The 9,777-nt window shown below is 39.5% G+C and overlaps 1 protein-coding gene across 1 annotated transcript in view; it reads left to right on the forward strand.

Moving 5' to 3' along the window:
- The first annotated feature begins 4,321 nt into the window (after positions 1-4,321).
- The window catches only part of ets1 (v-ets avian erythroblastosis virus E26 oncogene homolog 1), a 146,775-nt gene continuing 141,319 nt past the window's right edge, over positions 4,322-9,777 (forward strand). Inside the window, exon 1 of the mRNA XM_061878743.1 lies at positions 4,322-4,545. The gene's annotated coding sequence lies outside the window, so the exon portion shown is untranslated. The remainder of the gene's footprint in view (positions 4,546-9,777) is intronic.

Here is a 9,777-nt window from a genome sequence, read left to right on the forward strand (position 1 = left end):
GGCCTGGGTGGTACAGCTCGGTTGGTAGGGTGGCAGTGCCAGCAACTTGAGGGTTCCAGGTTCGATCCCCGCTTCCGCCATCCTAGTCACTGCCGTTGTGTCCTTGGGCAAGACACTTTACCCACCTGCTCCCAGTGCCACCCACACTGGTTTAAATGTAACTTAGATATTGGGTTTCACTATGTCAAAGCGCTTTGAGTCACTAGAGAAAAGTGCTATATAAATATAATTCACTTCACTGAATGTTGTCTGTCTATCTGTGTTGGCCCTGTGATGAGGTGGCGACTTGTCCAGGGTGTACCCCGCCTTCCGCCCGATTGTAGCTGAGATAGGCGCCAGTGCCCCCCGCGACCCCAAAAGGGAATAAGCGGTAGAAAATGGATGGATGATAACAATGTAAGATAAAGCTCCACAGTCTCCTTTTTGCTGCATTGTCTCTCATTCTCCTCTATTCTTTCTTCTCATTGGAGCAATACATCCTCATTTTTTGTCCGGGATGAAAATATGATGCATGCGTGTTTGAGCTCACAGTGCAACGGGTTTTCCCTTAAGGAACCGCAGCTCCCCGGCACTCATGCACACTGTGTTTGACTGTAGGGAAAACACAATATTTATATCGAGACACAAACTTGCTATAGCGGCACAATACTGGTATTTCATCATTTTAAGTATTGCACTATGACGAGGTCTCTTTAGGACCAGATTAAGTAGTAGTTAGCGGTTTTGGGGGTCCTTGGTCTAAAAAAAACATTGAAGACCCTTACTCTAAAGTACAGTATATATTCCTATGGTATAGTGCGGGGGTCAGCAACCTGCGGCTCTAGAGCCATGCGACCCTTTAGCGCCGCCCTAGTGGCTCTCTGGAGCCTTTTAAAAAAATGTATGAAAAATGGAAAAAGATGAAAGGAAAAAAATATATTTTTTGTTTTAATATAGTTTCTGTAGGAGGACAAACATGACACAAACCTCCCTAATTGTTATAAAGCACACTGTTTGTATTAAACATGCTTCACTGATTTGAGTATTTGGCGAGCACCGTTTTGTCCTACTAATTTCAGCGGTCCTTGAACTCACCGTTGTCAGGCTTGCCTCTGACAATTTGTTTGTGTTCTAGTTTTTTCCTGTGTGTGTGTGTAGTATTTTCCTGTCTTTAGTTCCTTTAGTTTTTTTTTTTTGTTTGTTTTTTTTTTGTTTGTTTGTTTTTTGTTTTTTTTTTCCCTTGGCCTGCACCCCCACCCCAGGGCCTAGGCTAAGACCGATTTTTTAATTTTATTTTAATCTTCTATTTTTTTCTTCCCCCCCCACCCCCCTTGTTTACCTGTATGTCATCTTTTTTGTAAGGGGCGCTGGAAGCCGGCAGACCCGTCAGCGATCCTGTTCTGTCTCCCTGTAATATTTGTCTGATCTTGAATGGGATTGTGCTGAAAATTGTAATTTTCCTGAAGGAACTCTCCTGACTGAATAAATAAAGTACTATCTATCTATCTATCTATCTATCTATCTATCTATCTATCCATCTATCCATCTATCCATCTATCCATCTATCTATCTATCTATCTATCTATCTATCTATCTATCTATCTATCTATCTATCTATCTATCTATCTATCTATCTGTCAGCGCTCTTATTTTGTCTGTTTCCTGTCTTTCTCCCTGAGTGCTGTGTCCCCTCAGCTGCGTTTGATTGGCACCCGGCCACACCTGGTGTCAATCAGCTCGCTCCTATTTAGACCTGTCTTCCCATCCAGTCAGTGCTGGATTATTGTCGATGTCACTTCCGTATTGTCGCTCCTGTCGTGTCGTTTCGAGTCATTGCAGCGTAGCGGTAAGCCATATTTCGGTATCTGTTTGTAGCTGACTGTCTTTTATTCCCTGCTTCCGTTTTGTATTCATTCTACAAGTAACGACTTCTGTTTTCCTGCTCGCTACCCGCTAGCTTCCACGCTAGGCCCTTTTGTTTTTGCTAGCTTCCATGCTAAGCTCCTTTTGTTTTCTAGCTCCCGTGCTAGCTCTTTTAGTTTTGTTATCCGCCTTGTGCGGGCTTTTTTGTTGTACCCCTTTTGTTCTTGTTCTAGTATTTTAATTAAAACATGTTTACCTGCAAAATGCCTGCCTCTTTCTCTGCATCTTGGGGTTCGTCACAAACTAACTGACAACCGTAGTTTGTTTACATGTATAATTTTCTCCGACTTTCTAAGACGTGTTTTATGCCACTTCTTTTCTCGTCTCATTTTGTCCACCAAACTTTTAAGCTTGTGCATGAATGCACAAAGGTGAGTTTTGTTGATGTTATTGACTTGTGTGGAGTGCTAATCATACATATTTGGTCACTGCATGACTGCAAGCTAATCGATGCTAACATGCTATTTAGGCTAGATAGATGTACATATTGCATCATTAGGCCTCATTTGTAGCTATATTTGAGCTCATTTGGTTTCCTTTTTAGTCAGGGGTCACCAACACGGTGCCCGTAAGGACCAAATGAGTCGCCCGTTCGCCTGTTCTAAAAATAGCTCAAATAGCAGCACTTACCAGTGAGCTGCCTCTATTTTTTAAATTGTATTTATTTACTAGTAAGCTGGTGTCGCTTTGCTCGACATTTTTAATTCTAAGAGAGACAAAACTCAAATAGAATTTGAAAATCCAAGAAAATATTTTAAAGACTTGGTCTTCACTTGTTTAAATAAATTCATTCATTTTTTTACTTTGCTTCTTATAACTTTCAGAAAGACATTTTTGAGAAAAAATACAACCTTAAAAATTATTCTAGGATTTTTAAACACATATACCTTTTTACCTTTTGAATTCCTTCCTCTTCTTTCCTGACAATTTAAATCACTGTTCAAGTATTTATTTTAATATTTTATTGTAAAGAATAATAAGTACATTTTAATTTAATTCGAAGAATATTTGTGAAATATTTCATGAAACCTATTATGATTAAATTTCAAAAAAACTATTCTGGCAAATCTAGAAAATCTGTAGAATCAAATTTAAATCTTATTTCAAAGTCTTTTGAATTTATTTTAAAATTTTTGTTCCGTACAATCTAGAAAAAATTATGATTTGTCTTTGTTGGAAATATAGCTTGGTCCAATTTGTTATATATTCTAACAAAGTGCAGATTGGATTTTAACGTATTCAAAACATGTCATCAAAATTCTAAAATTAATCGTAATTTGGAAAAATTACTAATGATGTTCCATAAATAATTGAATTAGCTAGTTTTTTTCATCTTTATTTTTTCGGTTGAATTTTGAATTTTAAAGAGTAGAAATTGAAGATAAACTATTTTTCAAATTTTTATTTTCATCTTTTTAGTGTTTTCTCCTCTTTTAAACTGTTCAATTAAGTGTTTTTTTTTTAAAATCACTCATTCTCTACAAAAAAACCTTCCGTAAAAAGAAAAAAAAAATGTACGACGGAATGACAGACAGAAATACCCATTTTTATATCCATCCATCCATCCATTTTCTACCGCTTATTCCCTTTTGGGGTCGCGGGGGGCGCTGGCGCCTATCTCAGCTACAATCGGGCGGAAGGCGGGGTGCACCCTGGACAAGTCGCCACCTCATCGCAGGGCCAACACAGATAGACAGACAACATTCACACTCACATTCACACACTAGGGCCAATTTAGTGTTGCCAATCAACTTATCCCCAGGTGCATGTCTTTGGAAGTGGGAGGAAGCCGGAGTACCCGGAGGGAACCCACGCAGTCACGGGGAGAACATGCAAACTCCACACAGAAAGATCCCGAGCCTGGATTTGAACCCAGGACTGCAGGACCTTCGTATTGTGAGGCAGACGCACTAACCCCTCTGCCACCGTGAAATATATGGATTTATTTATTAAAGGTAAATTGAGCAAATTGGCTATTTCTGGCAATTTATTTAAGTGTGTATCAAACTGGTAGCCCTTCGCATTAATCAGTACCCAAGAAGTAGCTCTTGGTTTCAAAAAGGTTGGTGACCCCTGCTTTAAGTCCTTTTAATTCAATTTCTATCTCATCTGTATGTAATATGGCTTTTATTTTTTTTGCGGCTCCAGACTTTTTTTTTTGTATTTTTGGTCTTATATGGCTCTTTCAACATTTTAGGTTGCCGACCCCTGCTCTAGTGTCTCCATAAAAAACGGGTTGACATGTGTAAGGTGTAAGATGAGCTCCTGTACGTCCACCTTTATCCAGATCCTCACCAAACTAACGCCAAGGTGTTGAACAAAGGCGTGCCTGTCCTGACCAATCAGAAGTGAGCATGCGTGTAAAGGCGGGACTGTCCAAATTGCCACCTGTCCTGCATGAAAGCCAGCAGCTGCTGCGTGTGAGGTGCAAACAATCCACGCCGCGGGGAAATGAAGGCTTTGACGCGGGGGTCCCACTTTATGATTGAGGGAGGGACTACAAGGGCGTGCGTGTGCACGTGTGCGCGCGTGCATAATATTCCCACCCGCTTCCTTTCCCGGCGGGACTGCGCGCCGGGAGCAGGTAGAAGAGCATCACCCACGTCGCGCACCTGCGGGCCAACTTCTCCCACGCAGCTTCGGGTAAGTTCTGGCACCTTTTCGTCGGCCCCGATTGTTGACGCGACGTGTGCGTGCGCTGTGAAGTTCGCCTCTCGGGCTCTTTTGCCCTCTCTAACCGCCACGCAAGCGCGCGGCGGTTAGAGAGGCGCGCTTTTAGTGACTTTTGCCCGCGAGCGTGCACGCGTGGGAGTTATTCTGCACGCGATTCTTGCGAAATAAAGTCTGCACGTGTTGCATCATCGTCAAGCTGTCAACAAGCACGTGACTAATTAGGCTTTTCAACGCGTGCACACCTTACTGTACACGTACATTATGTATTACTGTACACGTACATGATGTATTACTGTACACGTACATTATGTATTACTGTACATCTACACTATGTTACATGTACATATAATACATACAGTACACGTACATTATGTATTACTGTACATCAACACTATGTTACATGTACATATAATACATACAGTACACGTACATGATGTATTACTGTACATCTACACTGTGTTACATGTACATATAATACATAGTGTACATCTATGTTATGTATTACTGTACATGTACACTATGAATTACTGTACATGTACACTATGTGTACAGTATGTGCTACATGTACATGCAGCACATACTGTACATGTACAATATGAATTACATCGTGTGCAGTATGTACTACACCATGTACAGTATGTATTACATGTACATGTAATACATACTGTACACATACATGCGATACAGGTAAAGTATGTATTACATGTACATGTAGAGTTATTACTATATGTACATGTAGAGTATATATTGTATGTACATTTAGAGTATATATTATATATGCATGTATATGCAGAGTAATTATTATATATACATGCACATGTAGAGTATGTATTACATGTGTATGTGCATGTAATACATATGTACATGTAGAGTATATATTATACGTACATGTACATGTAGAGTATGGATTACATGTACATGTACATGTAGAGTATGGATTACATGTACATGTAGAGTATGTATTACATGTCCATGTACATGTAGAGTATGGATTACATGTACATGTAGAGTATGTATTAAATGTACATGTAGAGTATGTATTAAATGTACATGTAGAGTATGGATTACATGTACATGTAGAGTATGTATTAAATGTACATGTAGAGTATGTATTAAATGTACATGTAGAGTATGTATTACATGTACATGTAGAATATGTATTACATGTACATGTACATGTGGAGTATGGATTACATGTACATGTAGAGTATGTATTACATGTACATGTACATGTGGAGTATGGATTACATGTACATGTAGAGTATGTATTAAGTGTACATGTAGAGTATGTATTATATGTACATGTAGAGTATGTATTACATGTACATGTACATGTAGAGTATGTATTAAGTGTACATGTAGAGTATGTATTACATGTACATGTACATGTAGAGTATGGATTACATGTACATGTAGAGTATGTATTAAATGTACATGTAGAGTATGTATTATATGTACATGTAGAGTATGTATTACATGTACATGTACAGTATGTATTACATGTACATGTAGAGTATTTATTAAATGTACATGTAGAGTATGTATTACATGTACATGCAGAGTATGTATTACATGTACATGTACAGTATGTATTACATGTACATGTAGAGTATTTATTACATGGACATGTAGAGTATGTATTACATGTACATGTAATACATACTCTACATGTACATGTGGAGTATGTATTACATGTACATGTAGATTATGTATTAAATGTACATGTAATAAATACTCTACATGTACATGTGGAGTATTTATTACATGTACATGAAGAGTATGTATTATATGTACGTGTAGAGTATGTATTACATGTGCATGTACAAGTAGAGTATATATTGTATGTACATATACATGTTGAGTATGTATTATATTTACATGTAGATTATGTATTATATGTACATGTAGAGTATATATTATATGTACATGTGCATGTAATACATACTCTACATATACATGTAGAGTATGTATTACATGTATATGTAGATTATGTATTATGTGTACATGTAGAGTATATATTATATGTACATGTGCATGAAGAGTATGTATTGCATGTACATGTAGAGTATGTAGTATATGAACATGTAGAATATGTATTATATGTACATGTAGAGTATATATTGTATGTACATGCACATGTATTACATACTCTACATGTACATGACTATGTAGTACATGTACATGTACATGCATAGTATACATTGTATGTACATATACATGTTGAGTATGTATTATATGTACATGTAGAGTATATATTACATGTACATGCACATGTATTACATACTCTACATGTAGAGTATGTATTACCTGTACATGTAGAGTATGTATTACCTGTACATGTAGAGTATGTATTATGTGTACATGTAGAATATGTATTATGTGTACATGTACAGTGTTTCCCACAGGTCAGGCATCTATTTGGGGTGGTGTGGTCGGGCGGCGGGGGATGGGGGGTGGGGTGATGGGGGCTGTGGCGGCGGCGATGACCAAGAAGAACGCGGAGTTGGAATATAATTACAACACTTTATGTACATATTTATATACATATTTATATAATATTTACATAATATGTAACTACAAGCTCCATTCACAGACAGAGTCCCATTGCTTTTATGAGCAGTCGAGCGAGTCAAAAGCTGTAAAAAAAATAAAAATAAAATAAAAATATTTATTTATTTTTATTTTTTATTTTTTTGTTGCGCCCGTAATTCTTTCGTGGCGGGCCGCCACAAATAAATGAATGTGTGGGAAACCCTGCATGTACATGTAGAGTCTGCATTACGGTGCTTCTGCTGCACAACTTGTCCTTTTTGCAAGAGTTCAGTACTTTTTAGGAGCGCACTTTCAAAATGTAATTGTGTCACTTTCCTCCACACAATTGTGCACCTTATTGTGTGTGTGGTTGTGTAACTCTTCTAGTCCTTGACAAAATTGTGTGAAAGCATTCAGCCCGAATGTGTTGCCTGTGCTGTTATTTGCCTGACAAGAACGCCACACGGTGGCGCCGTAATGAAACGTCAAATATCGGTGTTGTGTGAGTAAATGTAAGAAAAGCTCTGATTCTCACGGGGAGGAACCCTCTATTTCCATACTTTTAAAGAAAAAAAAAGTCTATTTACGGAAAATAGGAAGACTCAAGTCATGCACACGTCTGCGCTCTACATGAAGTGAAGTGAATTATATTTATATAGCGCTTTTTCTCTAGTGACTCAAAGCGCTTTACATAGTGAAACCCAATATCTAAGTTACATTCAAACCAGTGTGGGTGGCACTGGGAGCAGGTGGGTAAAGTGCCTTGCCCAAGGACACAACGGCAGTGACTAGGATGGCGGAAGCGGGAATCGAACCTGCAACCCTCAACTTGCTGGCACGGCCACTCTACCCACCGAGCTAAACATGCATTATTAATCGGTTATTAATGATGACTGCCACATCGCACAATAGAAAAGACTGAAAAGCAAAGATAAGTAGGTAAAGGTGGGCACCAAAACACTAGCAATTCCGAGTACCTGGAGATTATCAATCAATCAATCAATCAATGTTTACTTATATAGCCCTAAATCACTAGTGTCTCAAAGGGCTGCACAAACCACTACGACATCCTCGGTAGGCCCACATAAGGGCAAGGAAAACTCACACCCAGTGGGACGTCGGTGACAATGATGACTATGAGAACCTTGGAGAGGAGGAAAGCAATGGAGGTCGAGCGGGTCTAACATGATACTGTGAAAGTTCAATCCATAATGGATCCAACACAGTCGCGAGAGTCCAGTCCAAAGCGGATCCAACACAGCAGCGAGAGTCCCGTTCACAGCGGAGCCAGCAGGAAACCATCCCAAGCGGAGGCGGATCAGCAGCGCAGAGATGTCCCCAGCCGATACACAGGCAAGCAGTACATGGCCACCGGATCGGACCGGACCCCCTCCACAAGGGAGAGTGGGACAGAAGAAAAAGAAAAGAAACGGCAGATCAACTGGTCTAAAAAGGGAGTCTATTTAAAGGCTAGAGTGTACAAATGAGTTTTAAGGTGAGACTTAAATGCTTCTACTGAGGTGGCATCTCGAACTGTTACCGGGAGGGCATTCCAGAGTACTGGAGCCCGAACGGAAAACGCTCTATAGCCCGCAGACTTTTTTTGGGCTTTGGGAATGTGTTCGGACTTTATCAATGAATTCTCAGAGTTCGTTGCTGATCTAGTGACACACGCCGATAATATAATCATAATGGGGGACTTTAATATCCATATGAATACCCCATCGGACCCACCGTGCGTAGCGCTCCAGACTGTAATTGATAGGTGTGTTCATGTTTTAATAGCTTTTTTTTTTAATATAATAAAAAACATTTTTTATGTAACATATAATGTAGTTTCTAGTTGTTATATCTTTTTTATACATTTATAAGTCTCTTTTGCGACTAATATATTTATATATATTATATAGTATATACTAGACTTTGCATGCAGTTGCAATTCCAAAGCATTAGATGGCAGTAGTGTATAGGCTACGATGTGTTACTGTAGCCAGGAAGTAGTCTTTGCCGTCCATCCATCCATTTTCTACCGCTTGTCCCGTTCGGGATCGCGGGGGGTGCTGGAGCCTATCTCAGCTGCTTCGGGAGGAAGGCGGTGTACACCCTGGACAAGTCGCCACCTCATCGCAGGGCCAACACAGATAGACAGACAACACCCACACTCACATTCACACAGTAGGGCCAATTTAGTGTTGCCAATCAACCTATCCCCAGGTGCATGTCTTTGGAAGTGGGAGGAAGCCGGACTAGCCGCAGGGAACCCACGCAGTCACGCGGAGAACATGCAAACTCCACGTAGAAAGATCCCGAGCCCGGGATGGAACTCGGGACCATTAAGCTGAATCTCGTCTTTTGCTGCGCCCTACAAAGTGTTAATACTATAAGTCGTGTACTTATTACACACCGGCTGTTTTATTTTCTTGTGCATCTTGGCTGTAGTTTTCTTTACAAAGTATGGAGGCGTTGAAATGGCCATGTAAAATTGCTAATGCTGATATCTAGCACAATTTCAAAGATAGAGCCTTACTGTACGTTTTATAAATAAATAGAGGAAGCACGTGGGCTAGACTTTTAGATCGTAGTTTGGATCTGTAACTAGTGTACAGCCCAAAACATGTCTCCTCAATTGAGCAAAATTTAAGTCTGTCTCTGCACGACTCCTTGCTTCTC

Source organism: Nerophis ophidion, linkage group LG18 (genome assembly GCF_033978795.1).
Source record: "Nerophis ophidion isolate RoL-2023_Sa linkage group LG18, RoL_Noph_v1.0, whole genome shotgun sequence".
NCBI lineage: Eukaryota > Metazoa > Chordata > Actinopteri > Syngnathiformes > Syngnathidae > Nerophis > Nerophis ophidion.